The following is a 17,669-nucleotide window of genomic DNA, read 5'->3' on the forward strand; positions in this document are numbered from 1 at the left end:
ACTGCACAGCTTCCTCAACATTATCATGACTTATACAAACTATGTCAGCATAAATTCAAGCCCACATTATTGTAATAAATTCAAAAGCTGAAAAAAATAACAAAAAGAAGCTGTAATATATGGATCCTTGCTGCAGGACACAGCTGTCTGACTTTGTGCACAAACCAAACATCCCTGCATCACAGGGAAGAAAAATAACTGTCGTTAAAATGCAGTAAAGCCAACATAAGGAGCCTGGAGGGATGTCAAGACGAATTTAAACATATGGCTGTCATCAAAGAGAGCCATGTTTGTTTCACGCCTCCTAATGTTTTCACATTTTCTCCACTTCCTTTCACAATTCGTCGAACATATAAGCAGAAAAACTAGATGTTTTTAAAAGACTGTATCACATTTACATGGTTTATCTATTCAAATCTATTATTGGATACCTGGTAAGTTTACTTTGAAATATTAATTTGTTTATGAATGGTATGATGGTGATTTGGTGATCTGACCTTATTGCAACACAATCTCTGGTTTAAAATTTAACCAGGAAAAGATTGTAGTTAGCATGTATAGATTTTCTGTTTTTTATTTTTTTATTATTTAGATATTTAAGTCCAACAAGGTTACAAGTTCAATACAACGATCAAGGCTCAAGATCCCTGCTGATGATGGAGAAGACAATCATTCAGAGACACGCTCCAATCATGTTTTAATCTGTTGTAAAATCGTTTTTTTTTTTTTTTATGATTATGCAGTTTTAGCCCCCCCCCAAAAAAAACAAAAAACTGTAGTTTTCTAGGTCATAGTTTCTGCAGAGCGGAAGTAATCTATTACACATTCACCTCTGAGCAATGCCGCCCCACTTTCCCTCCCCATTGCTGAGAGTTTTCTGATTAAAAGTGAAGTTCTGAGCTTAATATCTCTAATGTATGTCCTCCATCATCAGAAAAATACTTCAAGAACATGTTAAAAACACCCAAAACAGATTTTTTATTAGAGGGGGTCCTTAATTCGGTGATTATTTGCAATAATATTAACAAACGGAGGCATTACAAATAAATTTAGATGTTTTTCCTTTTTGCAGATTTGCAGATTAATGTCACCACTTTGGATAAATCCCTTATGAAAATGCATCTGTTTTCTAACTAATAAAATACAATTCAAGGGTTGATACTAAATACAGAGTCCTCCTACAAAAAACTAATTCTTAATCATAACTGAAACCAATTTCCTGTGGAAGCAGTCAGAAGACAATCTGTGTTCAGATCCGGAGAAGATTATACAGAGCTGAGTTTCATGGAAGCTTCATTACAAACTCTGAGAAACCTCGCTAACTGCCTGTGGATTGATGTTAAAATGTTGTTTTTCAGTCTGATTGTTTAGTTCCTGGCTGAACACATAACTGCCACTGACACTTTAGAAGGTGAGCTTGTGTTTCACCCCAGCCTCGTTCGGCCCGCCTGCTCACCCCTCACAGAGCCCGTCAAGACGGCATGCCACCATAAATTACCTGGGGAAGTGAGGGGGGGCTGGCATTCTGCTTAGTTTTTCCAGATGTTAGGGCTCGGGAAAGTCGAGCGCTGTTAAGGGGGGGTTCTGGGAAAAAATGTCTCCCAACAGGTGTGGGAAAGAAGAAAGATGAAAATGGGCATGAAGCAGGAAAAAAGGGCAGAAAATGAGGAGGAAGTGGGATTGGGGTTAACAGTGTGTGGTATATTTATTAGATATCCCTCCTGAACAATCTGTTCCACATCTGATTTTAAAATGAAAAATGATTCTACTCAGGTTTGATTAAAAAAAAGAACACATTGTTTTAACCCAACGTGGAAATGTTTGGCCTACTTTAAGTGAAAATCCTGAGCTGTGCTTGTAGGGCCAGCGTGGAATCATTGAGTCTGACATTAGGGAGCTTGAGGGAAACCAGCCGCTTTCAAAGGTTATCTCTTGCTTTCAGCTCCGTCCTAAAGAGCACAAAGCAAAATCTGCACCACAATTACTGAATCTGGCTCTTTACGATGTCTGTGTGAAAACTACTGCTCATACATTTGTGCATATGTTTAAAAAAAACATACATGCAATTGAAGCACAAAAGCCCTCATTAGGTCGATGGGGCAAAATGAGACAAATTAGTATCCAGTGACTTGTGCTGTGATCGTAAAGCTTGTGAAAAGCGTGAGAGGACTTCAGAGTTTCTCCTTTGTTTCATGACCTCCTTTGTTTCTCACAGAATGTTGTCATTAACCTCTGAACTCCGGCATTTGCTCCCATCTCCACAGCAAACACCACTCCACCTTCTCCTTCCTGACGCAGCCAAACCATGCCACCCTTTCATTTGCAGCCGAGCTTGTTCACACGCGTTTGACCTCTGTCTGAGAGTCTTCCTCCTGCCAGCGCCGTTTACGTTCGCTCTCTGTATGTGAGCGCTTCAAAAGCTTTTGTCCACATCAGGGGGAACAATAAAGTTTGTTTTGATTAGGGCAACAGCCCCTGATCACACTGACACAAGTGACAGGATTTTGTGAATTAAATTTTAAATAAAGTAGTACGCTTGAAGTTTATTTTATAAAGTATACTTGTGTATTGTCTATTATAGACCATGTGGAGGAAGTATACAAACTAAATAGTTCTTCGGACAAAATTGGAACATTTCATATTAAAAGTAACCCTCAAGTAGACTGCCGTGCTAGTATTGAAGTATACTTCAAAAGACTACATTTTATGAGAGAAAAGTTAGTTAAAAAAGGGTTAAAAGTCACAATATCTCACTCATGTGCGGCTGGAACTTTATAAATATTCAAAAATATGTACAACAAATAATTTCTTGTGGCATTTTGCCGACTTGGTGTTGGGAAACATACATGGAGACACATTTTACCAGGTGGAAAAATGTGAAAATTAGTGACATTTTAGTGATAAATCTGACAAAAATTGGCTAAAATTGCTTGAGTTTTATGTTTACTTGCAGTCTTTTCTGACAGACCTGGATCTTGTGCTTATTCAGAACAGAGCTTTGCCTTTAAAGTCCCACTCTGAACTTCTTTATTTAAAGGGGCCCTCCCATTAAAATCTACGTTTTGAGGTTTTAAGTACATTTTACTGTTCATTCCTCACTATAAAGAACCCCAAAGCAGTATTTTGATCCGTTGATGCATTTAAGAATAATCCTCCCATACCCACAAAAACAAGCGGGTGGAAACGTGCTCATGTAAGTGCTCCCTCCACGAAGAGTCTGCTATGACAGCTCCGGCCCAGACTAACACAACACACAATTTATCCAAAGAGCTAGTGATGATCAGCAGAAAATATTCATTTTAGATGGAGAGCTAGCAGACTTTAGCATTATGCGTTAGATTGATCTCTGGATCAAATATTGATTTATTAAGCTTAGATCTATTTATATCCATTATTTTATAAGACCCAGTCCTTGTCAGTTTACAGCGCCTAACAACCCCAACCAAACTTTACCGGTACCAAAAATGGCGAGCAATATCGGAGAAAAAAGAAATTCTTAAAAATACAATTTTAGGATGAATTTTCTTAAAATATATGTCCTTTATCACCAGGAAAATCCCACAAGAACAGGTTAAAAAAGACCAAAAAGATGATTTTCACTGAACTGGGTCTTTAAAAGAGGTTTTTGATCATTCAATTTGAAACTTTTAACAACTTTCTAAAATAGAAACATAAATAAATGCATGTCATGCTGATTTAAATAGAACTGTGCAACTCTGTGAAAACATGTTTTACGTGTGTGGCTCCTTTTAAAAAAAAAAAAAAAAAATCTTTGTTTATTAATAAAAACAGTGTTTGTCTTCTCCTCTCCTACCTCCTGCTTTTTCTCCCCATGACAGCCCCGCCTGCAGGGGGAGGCTTAGCCACCCCACAGTTAAAGAGGAACCAGATGTTTTGTGTCATCCTACATCCAAATGTTCAGAAACAGACTTGTCATGTGGCGGGAGCCCTGACTTTTTAATCAGCCGCCTTGCTTGAGCCACATCAAACTGCATGACCGACAGAACGAGGGGAGGTCAAGGTGTTATCAGTTATATTGTCAGGTGAAATCATACAGATGCTCTTCTTTTTTGTAGAGAGAAAGTGGTGGCCCCCAAGAAAAAGTAAACACAAGAAAATCCAGGAAGTGTTTGCTTCATGAGAACAGAACCTGATGGAAACTCAGTGGCCCTTCAGCAAGCAGACCAAAGGAGGCCTCAGACATGAGGTTAATCCAAGTTCCTTTGTGAAAAAATGTATTCAGGGAGGGAAAACCCAGATAAGATGTTAATAAATTCACAGAAATCCACTTGGAATCATCTGGGAGTGGATTCTGGATTCCTCTTCAGTCAGATTAATCTTTGGGAGGATGAGGGGCATCTGCTGATGACAACCTGGCAACCTCTTAAAGACCCACTCCAAGGAAAATCATGTTTTTGGTGTTCTTGTAGCATTTTTTTCATGGTGTAGGACATATAGAAATACAAATTAAGAGTATGGATACCAAGGTGAAGTATCGATACTAGCTCGGTGAGATTGATACTTTTGTCACAGTCTTTCTTCGATACTTCTAATAAAGTTACAGTCCTACTAGTTGTAGTTAGTAGTTGTGTGTGAAAGTTGTTCTCTGCATTTGACCCATCCCTTAGTGGAGCGGTGAGCTGCAAACACAGGCGCAATCTGTCTGTAGTGTTCCAGGATTGGGCAAAAAACAGCCCAATTTGTAAGGGAAACTGCCCAATCTGGCAACATCTGTCTGTTGCCAGACACAACGCAACACGTCCTCACACCTTGCTCTTCCGGCTTCATTGGAGAGCATAGAGAGTCATTAAAGAGGCTCATATTTACATGAATTTTACAGGATTTTTTTTGTTGCGTTGTTGATATTTTTAGATTTCTTACAGCGTTGCTTTTGGTTACTTTTTTTCATTACTGTTTTTATTTTATTTTTTAATATATGTTTGTGGTTCTGTTATTGATTTTTTTTATTACATTTTTGCTTTTTTTAAATTTTGCACTAGTTACTGTTTTCTACTTATTATAATTGTATTAAGACATTGTTCTATATTTGATGTATGTTCAGTAAAGATAAAATCCTGCGTTTTATTATAGACTTAAATAACAAAAAAATGTGTATCCAACATTTTTCCATAATACATTTCAAGGATAAAGTATCAGTATTGGTGATACTCGCCCTGTAAGTACTTGGTATCGGATCAAATTCTCACTATTGATCACCACTATCCCATGTCGCTCAGCATTGTTGCACTTGTTGGGGGTTTGAGGGGCTGTAAGCTAGCAGGAGAGGGTGTAAATAAACGGATGATGGGAACTAAGTGCAGGCTTACTACCTGCCAACAACTCAGAGGCAAATTTCTGCAGAACTCCTGCCACTTTGCAGAAACTATTTTCAAGAAAACGACACAATTTTATTATTATTTTTTAGCTAAAAAACAGCATCATTATAATTTAAAGACCCCTGGGAACACTTTTACAGTAGATCAAAAGATGATCAAAGTGGGACTTAAAGAACGTTGTAGTGTAACAACCACAAACTACAACGCCTATCTTACTAATGTCTTTGTGTGTTGATCTGCACGCACTGACTCCCTGTTGTGTGAACACAAGCCTCTAATGAACCATGATTCATGACTTTGCACACTTTAAAGCAACACTTGAGACCTTAAAAAAGTCTGCGATGAAGTAGGGTGGAGCCGAGGATGTGCGCTCTTCTGTCCTGCAAACAAAAGGACGCGCCCGTCTTTGCATTATTAATGGTGCGTGCGAATTGTCCTCCTCCAGGTCAGGAGAAAAGTGTTGACCTGGTTGCTCTGCTTCATTAGTCAGGGAGCGAAAGGGACAACGCGGCGACAATGAAATGTACTTAAGTTACAATCCCCCACAGAAACAAAGAGGGGTAGCTAATTTTAAATCCTATCATCACTGTGAAGCCTTCATTAGCCGCCGGGTCCACCTCAGGGATTTCTCCAGACAGGCGGAGCCGCAGCAGCAGAGCCACCTGGGACGACTTAAGGAGCCCCGGACCTGAACGAGCCCCCCTCCCTCTCAAAATCGTAAAATCAACAACAGGGGCTCTTAACTGTCTACTGCAGCTCTTTTGTCATTCAAACAAATCATTGCAGGCACAGCTGAGCACTGGACCACAACAACAAAGACGAGGACTGTGACGTGCCGCCTGTATGTGCAGCTAGTTACACAAAGAGGAGGCGAAATAGAGCTGGGGGATCTCACAACTGTGGATCGTGATCGATCTTAATTTGGGATGTGACCTACTTTTCCCATGAAGGCAGAGCAGCATGACCAGGTTCATGTCAACCCGGCGGACTGAGCATCAAGTGGTACCTTGAAACATCATGGAGGAAAGAAAAATTCTTTGTAGTTTGGAAATGATTTTACTAACAGCAAAAATAGGGGATTCCAAATTATCTTTAAAGGCAACAAGAGTAAATTTTCTCGATAAAGAACAACTCATTACAGAGACATTTTTAAGGTCAAACACGTATATTACTTGTAACTTTGGAAAAAAAAACTAAATTTTGTCTGTGATTTAGGTAGAATTTGGAACAAATGTTCTTGAAATTTTCATAATATATGTTTTTAATCCATATTTTGGGCATTTGACCTGTTCAGGGTGTACCCTACCTTCGCCCAACAGTCTCTGGGTTAACCCCAGTTGGCTCTGAAGATAAATAGATGGATCTTATGAAATAAATATATTGATTTTAAGCATAATCTAAACTGTTTTGGTTTATTTCTGATAACTGATGCAGTAAAACTTATATTTTTTGTGTTTCTTGAAAAGTTTTACAGAACACACAGCTTTACTTTAATATTTTATGAAATTTCATATCTGTTTAATGTTTAAAAATGTTTACGTTTTTTCTTCCTGTCGTCAGAAACCTTCAAAATTCATAAGAAAATAAAAGCCTAAATATATCCTGGTTTGTACTGCTAAAACAACATTTAAAAATAAATTCAACTACAAACTTTAAAAATATATAAAATTCTAAAACATTAATTTGAATTGACCATGTTAGTTTTCTAGTAAAGATAATAGTCATAAAAAGACCTACGTGAGACTCAGCCACTACTTTAACTTGTACATCCACGCTATTACCACTATTATGCAATATGTCAGGTCCTTATCAACGTTTGTGGCACCAAGCTGGAGCTCAGGCAGATAAGATTACATGGTCACATGATTTATTGTTGCCTTTATCGACCAACTGGGCAAGTTCCTTTTTCTGTGAGGCTCAGGAAGGGTCCTTCAACCGCAGTGACGTATAAAGTTTTATGATGCTCTGTTTACGTTTCCTGCTAAAGCACTTAAAGGTAAATCAGATGCTGATAAAATGCTGTTAAAATCAATACTTTATTAACATTGTCAAATTGAATACATATGGAGTAAAAAGGTAAGCACACTCATTACTAAGACTATACAATAAATTGAACATTTAATCAACATCCCGATAAATAGCTACAATTAATGTTTGCACAAATGCATGTACAGAAAAACAATTATGCTTTATTTAAAAAATCCCAAATTGCCACTACCTACATATTTCTTAAGTTTTGACCAGTACTTCCAGAAAGACAATATTTTTTCTTTGGAGTGCTTTTTGACATACAAGTTCTTCCCTGTTAAGAAAACTTGCAGTATGATTTATGTTGACTTTTATTTAAATAAAGCTGTTAGTAACAATTTATTAATTTTGTTTAGATATTTGTTCATGTATCACAAGTTATTGATCACTAATGGAAGTTTTTCTTAAATAATGCAGTCCTACAAAATCCCTAGAATATTTATCTGCACAAATGTTATTACCAAACAATTTAATTAATTAATGAATTAAATTCTATAAGCGTGACACCCACTTTGACCCCGTGTTTTGATGCTTCTCTAAACTACAGCCTCAGTGACCTGTAGCCCATTTGTAATCTAGGGAAGCAGTGTGCAGGTCAAAAAGACCTCAGCTACAAAAACCGTCAAGGCCTAACCTGAGAGTTTATCTAGTGTATCACACAGGCAAACATCTTCACATCTTCCAAAGTCGTAAATTATGTTTGCACACCGTGAACTCTCATTTAGCTCTTAGCTGGTAGAGGCAGCGCTGTCTGGCACACCGCCAGATGTTCTATTTCACTAAGTCGGCACATTTTTCACACTGCTAGACCTGTGTCTGGATCACAGAGGGATAACAGACCCTTTAATGGGAGAGGGCTCTGTAAAGTCTAACTGAAAGGTAAAGTTTAAGTGTATACTTCTTTTTTTTTTCCTTTTCAGAGTCAGAGCAGAGAATCTTTCTGTAAGTAATCCATCCATCTCCTCACACAAGCACAGCAGGCTACCAACACAACGCCTGCCACATTTGCAGAGTTATTCTAAACACATGTTGCTGATGTGAGCAGTAAAAGGTTAGCGCTGAGTTGTGAATGTTTGTGACGGGGCTGTAAAGATGCTCCCCAAACACTGCATGGGTCATCTGTGACTGCAGTCCAAACCAGGCCCATGTAAACACTCCGCTGCTTTAAATGTGTCACCACTGATTGATTACCAAAACAGCAAAGACTATAACCTTTCTGATTGAAATGCTGAACTACATTCTGACTAAAAAGAAAAATATGCTACGTTGGAGCAAACTTAGTGGTCAGTCATTCCTGCTTTTTGTGATCACGGTTCTCAGAAACATTATTAAATAATCATTACTAAATAATAGGGCGAGTGCTTCAGCATAGTCATCAATTATTAAATGTTTCACAGTCAAGGAGCTAAAGCAGCTCTTCTCCAGCATCAGGAATGTGTGGGAGCGGTTTCATTAAATCGGACTCATGCAGCTGAGAGATTTCCATCATTATTCAAATGTTACAGAATGTAATGAAAGTAAAAATCCGGATAGAACCAGATTTGGGTGGCAAAAAAAGCCTTAATATCGTGGAAAGTTCTGGAAAAGTCCTGATGCTGTATCATGAGCAATCAATTTGTTTTATACGTGATTCAGGTTTAAACATGCAATTCTTAAGTGTTGCAAAGACAAAGCTACAACTTCCTGAACAAATTTCAGAATCATTAGTTTTAATTTGAATTTGGTTGTTTTAGACAAATGTTGCAAGTTTATATGCGTGGTTTTGCCTCAACAGCCTCTCACAGAGGGTATCATTGTAATGCTAATACAATGCATGACATAATAAAAGCTACACTAATTGTAAGAACCACCTTTGGTTTTGATAATGACCTTTGTTTGTCATTCATAGCTTTGTAACGTTAGCATCGTCGCATGTTTTTCCTACTGATTTGGGGGGTTTGAATCTCTCTTTGCAATGCTAAACTTTTTCTTACCCATAGTAGCTGTTATTCTAGGACTCAAGGGCCAACTGTATTACTTATCCCTGCCTAAAAAACGAATGTTCAACAAATCAAAAACTGTCGGAGAACAGTAGCTAAAGAGAAAGGAAGATTTGACCCATGAGGAATGGAGTTTGCTACTCTTCCTTTTAACCTTTTAAAAATTGGTGTAAGCCATTGACTGTAAATGAGAACTGGACCCCTGGCGTTCCACACAGGAAGTGGATTTAAGAAGCCCACAAAGTTTGATGGAGAAATAAACAGCTATTACTTAATCTTATGCTTGGCTACTTGTTTTAACATATTCTTGCTAATCCTTATTTCTTTCTGTAGTGCAAGTTTTACCAAATGCTTCAATAAAAGTATGCTGTCTCACACCCAACATTAAAAATCTCCTGAGTCTACTTTCAAGCGGTAGGGGTGTGGACTCTGTCCTGATTGGCAGGAGTGGTCACCATCTCAGACCAATGATCCAACATGTCCATATTGCAACAAAAAGGCAACTAAACTGATTTCATTTGGTTGGAGTCGGAAGTTCTCAGATACAGTTAATGGTGTAAGTCAGGGGAGTCCTGGTGGTTTTAGCCAATAAGGAGCTTCAATGGCAGATTGGTTGGAAAACATTTAGGACACTGGCCCTCGAGGCCTGGATTTGGACACCCCTGGTGTGAGCTAAGAGTTTGGACCAGAACTGAGACAACATTCTAGAGGTTTTACGTGCTGCTTTTGCGGAAGCAAACTTTCATTTCGGAAACTTTGACATGGTTGATTGGACACTTATAAGACAAGTGACTGTCTGGCAACAAAAAAACTGTCCTTAAAGTTCAAACATTGTCAAATGCTGCACTGGGAGCATTACTGATGCAACGAAAATAGCGAGCTATTTAGCTATCTAATACGTTTAAGCCAGATCCAGTTCAGACAAGGAAAACAAAGACATACATGGATTTGTCTGCAAGTGGATGCATCAATGGAGAAGAGCACAGGGCTTGTGGCTTACGGTTGTAGGTTCTACGCCACAGCTACAAGCTTTTTACAACAGCCTTTTTTTTCTGATTCACAATGATTCCTATAAAGAAATCCTCAGAAATGCTTTTTTAAGCTTAATTTTTATTATATATGTCCTCCATCATGTAAAAAAATGCCACAAGAAGATGTTAAGGACACCACTTTTATCTGAGTGGGTCTTTAATGATCACTTTAAAATGTTTTCAAGGAGGAAAACTGTCATCCATATACTGTTACAAGATGGAAATTATACCAGATTTTCTCTTTAAAAATTCTTAAAGGGAATATTCGATTTTTTTTCTCCTTTATAGCAGATTTGAGTCAAGCTGTGTAAGAACATTTCCATTTGGAGCAAAGAGACTCTCAGATTTAGAGCAATAATTTTTTTTATTTTTTATTTATTTATTTTTTAGAGAACTGGATTTAAAAATTTACAAAACGAATTTAAACCAGTCTTAGTTCCAACCACCCAAACTTCTCTTAAGAGGCAACAAAGAAATCTTCCACACTCTCCGGCACAAAGGCTCGAGACTCAGCTCCGCTGTTTTTCCTTGCTGCCATTTACGCTTAGCTGTTAACCTCCGCTGAACCAGCCCGCTGTCTTCCCTCATTACCGATCAACCAAGCTATTTCCCAGCTAACAGCCCCCCGTGTTAAGGGAAAGAGACCTCTCCGCTTGCGGCCTCACCCCTCCCTCGCTTCTGTCAAAATCCGAAAAACATCCGGAAGAATCCAGGGATGCATCCACCTTCTCTTCCGGTGTTGGAAGGAATGTCCAGGCCTGTGTCATCTTGGTCACGGCTGAGCGGTCAAAGCGTGGCACGGCTGAGCGTGATGGGATGTGGCAGAGCTCGAGAGGCGCCCAGTCGGGCTGCAAACAATTACAGTGATGTGAGAGCAGTGGCGAGAAGAGCCGCTCACACAGCTGTCACCCACTCGCAGGGGACAGTCGGGAGATGGAGATCTGTCAGATCATGTTTCATGATTTCCTTGGCCTCGATGAATTATGGATTGAGCCTTGAGTCCAGGGAGATCCATGTGATGTAACAACAGAGGACGGTTCAGTTCTAAACACCAAAAACAAGTTCATTGGGATGTGTATGAATTGTTTCCTAAGTCAGTTAAAGACCCTCTCCAATGAGAGATGTGTTTTTAGCATGTTCTTGTGGCATTTTTCTCGTGATGGAGGAACTATATAAAAAGATTAAACAGATTAAAACAGTATTTTTTTGTTCAAATCGTGATGGATCAGGAGCAGATGTGGGCGGAGCAAAGACTTCCTCCAATCCTCCACTTGAAGACAAATAGATCCAATAACGTCTTCATCTTTCTCATCTGAGCTACAATCTGGCTCAAAGCTGAATGTCTGGAAAACTTCGATATTTCTTTTTTTTCTTGCTATGCTATTGTTAGCTTGGGGTAATTAGGGTCTGTAAGGCTACGGTCACATATCCCAAAATTCCACCGCATGGCGACCTAAATGCAAGTTTTTCATCAGATTATGCAGCATTTGCAACTGGGAGTCGATAGTCGTATTTTTACACCAAGCGGTGGCTATGGAAGTTTCAAAAAAAGAAAACATATACGAAGACCGGATGATTTATCTCTAAAAGTCAACATTGGTCAGTGGCCGCCCGAGACATTTCAAGATCACGTGGTGGCAGTCATGCCAATTATGAAATCGGGTGACAGCTAGGCGGCGCGGGGCAGATCGCCAGCCGACAGCAGCTCTGACTGGACGATGCGTAAATATCTCTGGACAGCAGCTGTTCATATCAAGTCCCACTGGTCGCCTGGTAGTATATATAATTCTGCACCTTTAGCCCCATTTCCACTGAGCTGTACGGTACGGTCCGGTATGGTAAGGAGTGGTACGGTATGGTCCAGTTAATTGTGGCGAGGGTTTCCACTTAGTTAAGCTTCACTCCCACTGAGCGGTTTGTTTTCACAGCTTGGTGTAGACCACTAGTGTGTCTTTGCATCATTGGAGAACAACAATGGAGGTCATCCAGCAGCTCGTCTTTTTCTTCCTTTACTTCTAACAGATATTTTATGTTGTTTGAAAGAAGATTACGGGCAGATAAAATGAATGCCGTTGTTGGAAACGTTAGCTTAAAAGAGTGCTATATTAGCGTTTTCTAATGTTGACATCACTTTCTGCCAATCAACAGGTGGCTACAGTGGCTCCGCCCCAACTGGTCCATTCCACTTTTTAATGGACCCACACTCATGAGGGCCCTCAAGAGGTACGGGTCGGTACTGTTTAATGGGTCCATTTTACAATGAAAACGCTCAAAATACCGGACCGGACCGGACTACTCAGTGGAAATGAGGCTTAAGACCCCCGTCGTCTGCATTCATGACCACACTATCGAATAAAAAAATCGGGTGGCAAAATGAAATCTTGAAGATTCTGCTGATGCCTCCCCATCGCGCTGTGGTAGTTGTGTTTATGACCGTTGCATTAGTTAGAGGGAGAGAGTGTAAACAAAGGAATGCTGGGAAATTAATGTAGCGTTACTTCCACGCCATCAGTCCCACCCACGACCCATTGGTGAATTACTGATGAACTCCTGCTGCTCTGCTGAATCTTTCTTAAAAATAACACAGGCTTTTTATGTTGGCTAAAAGCACCATAATCATAAAAAAAAAAAACATTGGGAACAATTTTACAGTAGATGAGAATATGGTTAGAGTGGGGCTTTAAACAGTATGCTCCTAAAAATAAACTCAAGACGAGTAAGAATTTGTCCTAAATTTAGACCACTTTGGGTTAAGACACAAATGCAAATGACTCAAATTTAAAAAAACTGTCTTTGCACATAAAATTGTTACTTTAGAAAAATGATTCCATGTTCCGATGTTTACAAAACACTAAAAATAGCAGCCTGCCACCCAGATAATATAGGTTTAAACCCTCCTTTCAGTCAGCAGTTTTTTAGACGCAGCCATTCCTGAAACAGTTTCTTCACTTTTGTTTTATTTTGATCTAAAATGTAAACAAGACTTTTTTTTCTAAAAAGTGTAGAAGTTCTTACAGTCTGATGCACAAAGTGGGTGACGAGAGGTTGTAAACCTAAATTATAAGCCAGACGTTTGACGTTTGAAGTCTCACTCGACTGTCTGAAACCAGCTGCTGTGCAGCAACACAAACTCATGCAGACTCACACTTCCAGTACCAGAGGGAAGATGATGTCATTAACAGCATACATTTTCCCCTCTAATTAGAAAGTCGAGCATCCCGCCAGAAGTTGGAGGCGATTTATTTTCAGCTATGCTACAAAAAAAAAAGAAAAAACAAGGTTAACAGAATTAATGTTTGATGTTTCTGCTGCAAGGCTGTGTTTTCACTAATGCACTTTTCAGGAAAGCAACAGCCTTGAACATTTGGTGGAGCTAACTTATGAACTTTTAAAATACCCAGAAGCCTTCACTCTTTCTGTGCAGTGAACAGTGATGTTGCTCACTTGATTATTATCTTTTCTAGGAACAAAATTGGTGTAAAATGTCCTTTTATGATGCTTTTCTCTGGAGGGTTTATGACTCTGGTGGATGCAGAAGTGAGTAAGACTATGACATGCAACAGCACCACAGTAAAAGTCGTAAAAGTCAACAAGCGGCTGCAGGTTTATTCAAGCGTTGCATCACGAACATCCCCACCGACAGCTCGGCTTGTGTTGGAAACTGAGCAACAAGGAAAACGCGATTTCATAAGGAATGATGTCAGTGATTCCAGGAGACAGCAGGTTTCCGTTTGATAATTTTGATACAAATATATAATTTTAGAGGTGTGTTAACAATCAGACTCTGCCCTTTAAAATATGATGAATATAAAGGAGGGATGCGCTTGCTGTAGGTGTTTACGACCTGTGACTCACCGTGGATTTCAGGTAAACATTCCAGAAGATTTCAGTGGAAAGTTAATGCATCAATAAAAAAGGGATGATGCAGAAAAATTGGATTAAAAAGAGGAAATTCGTAACTGAAGAGACAGATTTTTTTTTATTTAATTTGAGGAAAGTAAAAGCTAATTTCTACCATTTGGAAGGTGAGTAGGATGCACTGCCAACTCATGAGCTGCATCAGATAGCATGAATTAAACCTCCCGCTGCTGCTCACCTATGTGTTTATGATGTACGTGTGGTCTGTTTAGTCTGACCACCACGCTGTCTAAAAGCCTCTGACCCCCACAGATGGAGAAGGGGCAGCAGCAGAGGTGCGTAAAGGTGGAACTGACCCCGGGGGCACAATTGTCTCCTGAGCAGAGACACTCTTTTCATTCTTAATGGGGGGGGGCATGGGAGGCTTTGGTGGCCCACCCCAGCTAACTTTTGTTCTTTTGAAAGATCTCAAGTAACGCTCTCTTGACCATCAAGAAAGCCTTTCTGCAAGAAAAGCATAGAAAGGAAAATATATATATATCTTTCTCTGATCCCACTGTCTTCTAGCTAAACTGGAATTCATAAATACACCAATGCACTTCAATCTGTTTATGCTGCTATAAGCCTCCTGACATCCAGAACTGTCAATGACCTTATGGAGCCCAAACATCCCATAAAGATCTCAAACATGATTCGAGGACAAACTGTGGTCATAAAGAAAAGGTTTAGAATTTGAAGGAGGAAAAAACCCTGAGCAGAGTTCAAGAGGATCGATCACCTCAGCTGTGACCCAACCGCGCACTGATACACTCGTTCTTTCCGTGACATCCCAGCGCGTCACTTCTCTTTAATCGATAACTGACCCAAACTTCCGACCTGATCGCCTCACTGAAATCCCTCGTCTGAGGGCGCAGACATGCTTACCTTAATCCTTCACAGTGTCTACTCAGGAGTTGTGCTCCAGGTCCAGTGAGGCTGTATGATCCTGTGGCTGTGGCGCTGCGCTCTGCGCTCCGCGCTGGCTGTTGGCACACTGACGGCGCGCGGCGCTGATATGAGGGAGTCCCGCAGTGGAGAGGGTGGGCGGGGACGAGGCGCATGAGCAATGGGGTTTACTGTAACCTCACTAACCAGACAAGTCGGGTTGAAATGTAAGTTCTTTACAATAAAACCTAATTATAATCTCATTAAAAAAATGATTTTTTTTTGGTCACCTTCTTTGCAAACTTTCATTCATGCTGATCAATCATTACTGATTGTTTGATAGTGAATCTGAAACAGCCCACTTCACACATCCTCCTCAAAGGCTTGAGCTTTTATAGCCCAGGAATTACAGCTAATCACACACGACCTGAGCACCTTTAAGACCCTTAATGTGGCCAGTGATTAAAACAACAAGATTCAATGAATGTTTTGAGCTTGAAAACCACCATCATCATGATTTACTCACTGTTCTCTTCACTTCTGTCTGTTTTAATCAAATCAATGTTTATTTTTAGAGCACATTTCCAACAAAAGTAGCTTAAAGTGCCTCATAAAAACGTTTTACAAATGTAAAAAACAAAAAATAAAACATAGCAGCACAATAAAGCATCAAATGAGACTATAACAGAGGTGTCAAACTCAATCGCACAAGGGGCCAAAATCCAAAACACACCTTAGGTCGCAGCCGAACAGGATAAATATTTATTGAACACTCTAAAACTACATTTTTAAACTTAAAAAAAAACACTACTGGGAAAGTAAAATAAAAAAAATGACATAGCATCGCTATAGGTTACATGATGGAGGCTTTGACTGTTTATTTCGTTTAAAATACATGGAAGATATACGGATGATGTTGAGAGGTTAAGTTATTTATTTTAAAGAGCTCTACAAAATCTTATCATCTCTCCATTCTGGGTTCAGGACAGCAGTTTTCATTTTTTTCCTACAGCGATTGTTACCTTCTATTCTGCAGGAGCTGCATATGAATGACAGTATTTTAGCTGCTCTGTTTTTAACGTAGTTTTGGGGTTTGTTGTCCCGCATTAGGAGAGAAATATAAAAACAATAATATTAATGTCTTGATGGAAATAAGAAAAACATAATAAAGTCCATGAGGAGAATGATTAGATAATCACCAACATTTGTTTTGAACAGAACTTCTTCTTCTGCGTAGCTGACAGCAGCAAATATGGATATTCAAACCTACAGTGCCCTCTAGTGGCTGTTAGTGGAAAACAACCGCTAAAATGCAACCGGTTGTAGGTGGGAAAAATGATGAATATATGAGCCTATTTATGTCTAAAAAAATCACAAATAAGTCGTTCCTGAGTATAAGTCGCACTCCTGCAAATCTAGGAAACTTATAGTGACTTATAGTCTGGAAAATACGGTAAAAGTAGAAACGGAGATTAATAACCAGAGGAAAAACAGATCTCTTTATTTTTGCCCTGGCGATCCTGTTTTCCAACCTTTTACTATCTCTGTCATAACACAGCTGAACATGCCACCCCCACTGCAGAGAGAGGGAAACAGAGTAAGATAAAGGAGTGTGTCCCACATTTTACACACACACCTGTTTCCCATTCCCAAGCTCATCACTCTTTACAGAGCAGACGGAGGAAGCGCGGCGCTCCAGAGGCACTGGAAACATCTCCAGACTCCAAAAAACAGAGATTTATAAATCATGTGTAGATATGCCTTTTGTGTTTTCTGCAGTGTTGTTAAAAAATCTAGAAGAACTTGAGAAGAAAATGAATGAACAAAATAATGTACATGTGCTGCCTGTTAAACAGGAGCACATGGTTTGAGCAAGCTTGACACTTCCCAGCATAGTGATTCACCTTTCAGCAGTCAGACGTCGGCGTTGTCACGCCTCATTTGGGACGACGCCTGACTGGAGCCGTGCCTGTCCACGGCCACATCTGGAAGCGGTAACACGATCTGCTCATCCCATTCCCCGACCTCTGCCCTCACAGCATCAACACAGGAAAACAGCACTTCCTGCTGGGTGCCGTCTCCGAGGTGGCAAGCGGCCTCGTTCGACGCCATCCCCGCCCCCCAGCAGGACGCTTCCTTCCTCCGTCCATCCATCCCCTGGCTGCGTTATGCCAGCCAGTGAAGCAGGTGGTTAATTCCAATCGTGGTTTCTGGTGCCAGTCAGTTATTTAAGAGCCTGTTAACTCAGGGTGATAATCCAGTGAAAGCAACCAAACATCATGTAATGAGAGACTACAGGGGTACACCCAGGACCCAAAAGGATCTGCTGTGTCACAACTGTGAAAGGTCACACTGGTTGTTTGTGGGGGAAACCAAACGATGGTGACAAAACGTCCAGCCTCCAACAAATGTTCACTGAAGGAAGAAGTTGTTTCTTTCAGAGAATCGTGCATTTTTTTCTCAGTTGAAGCCCAAGAGTCTTGCTAAAACATATTATGAATTAGTGATTTGAT

General features: G+C 39.8%; 1 protein-coding gene across 1 annotated transcript in view; it reads right to left on the bottom strand.

Moving 5' to 3' along the window:
• si:ch211-107n13.1 (uncharacterized protein LOC798535 homolog) overlaps positions 1-15,372 on the bottom strand; it is a 22,834-nt gene extending 7,462 nt beyond the window's left edge. Inside the window, exon 1 of the mRNA XM_024268396.2 lies at positions 15,157-15,372. The gene's annotated coding sequence lies outside the window, so the exon portion shown is untranslated. The remainder of the gene's footprint in view (positions 1-15,156) is intronic.
• Between the last annotated feature and the right edge of the window lie 2,297 nt (positions 15,373-17,669).

Source organism: Oryzias melastigma, linkage group LG16 (genome assembly GCF_002922805.2).
Source record: "Oryzias melastigma strain HK-1 linkage group LG16, ASM292280v2, whole genome shotgun sequence".
Taxonomy (NCBI): domain Eukaryota; kingdom Metazoa; phylum Chordata; class Actinopteri; order Beloniformes; family Adrianichthyidae; genus Oryzias; species Oryzias melastigma.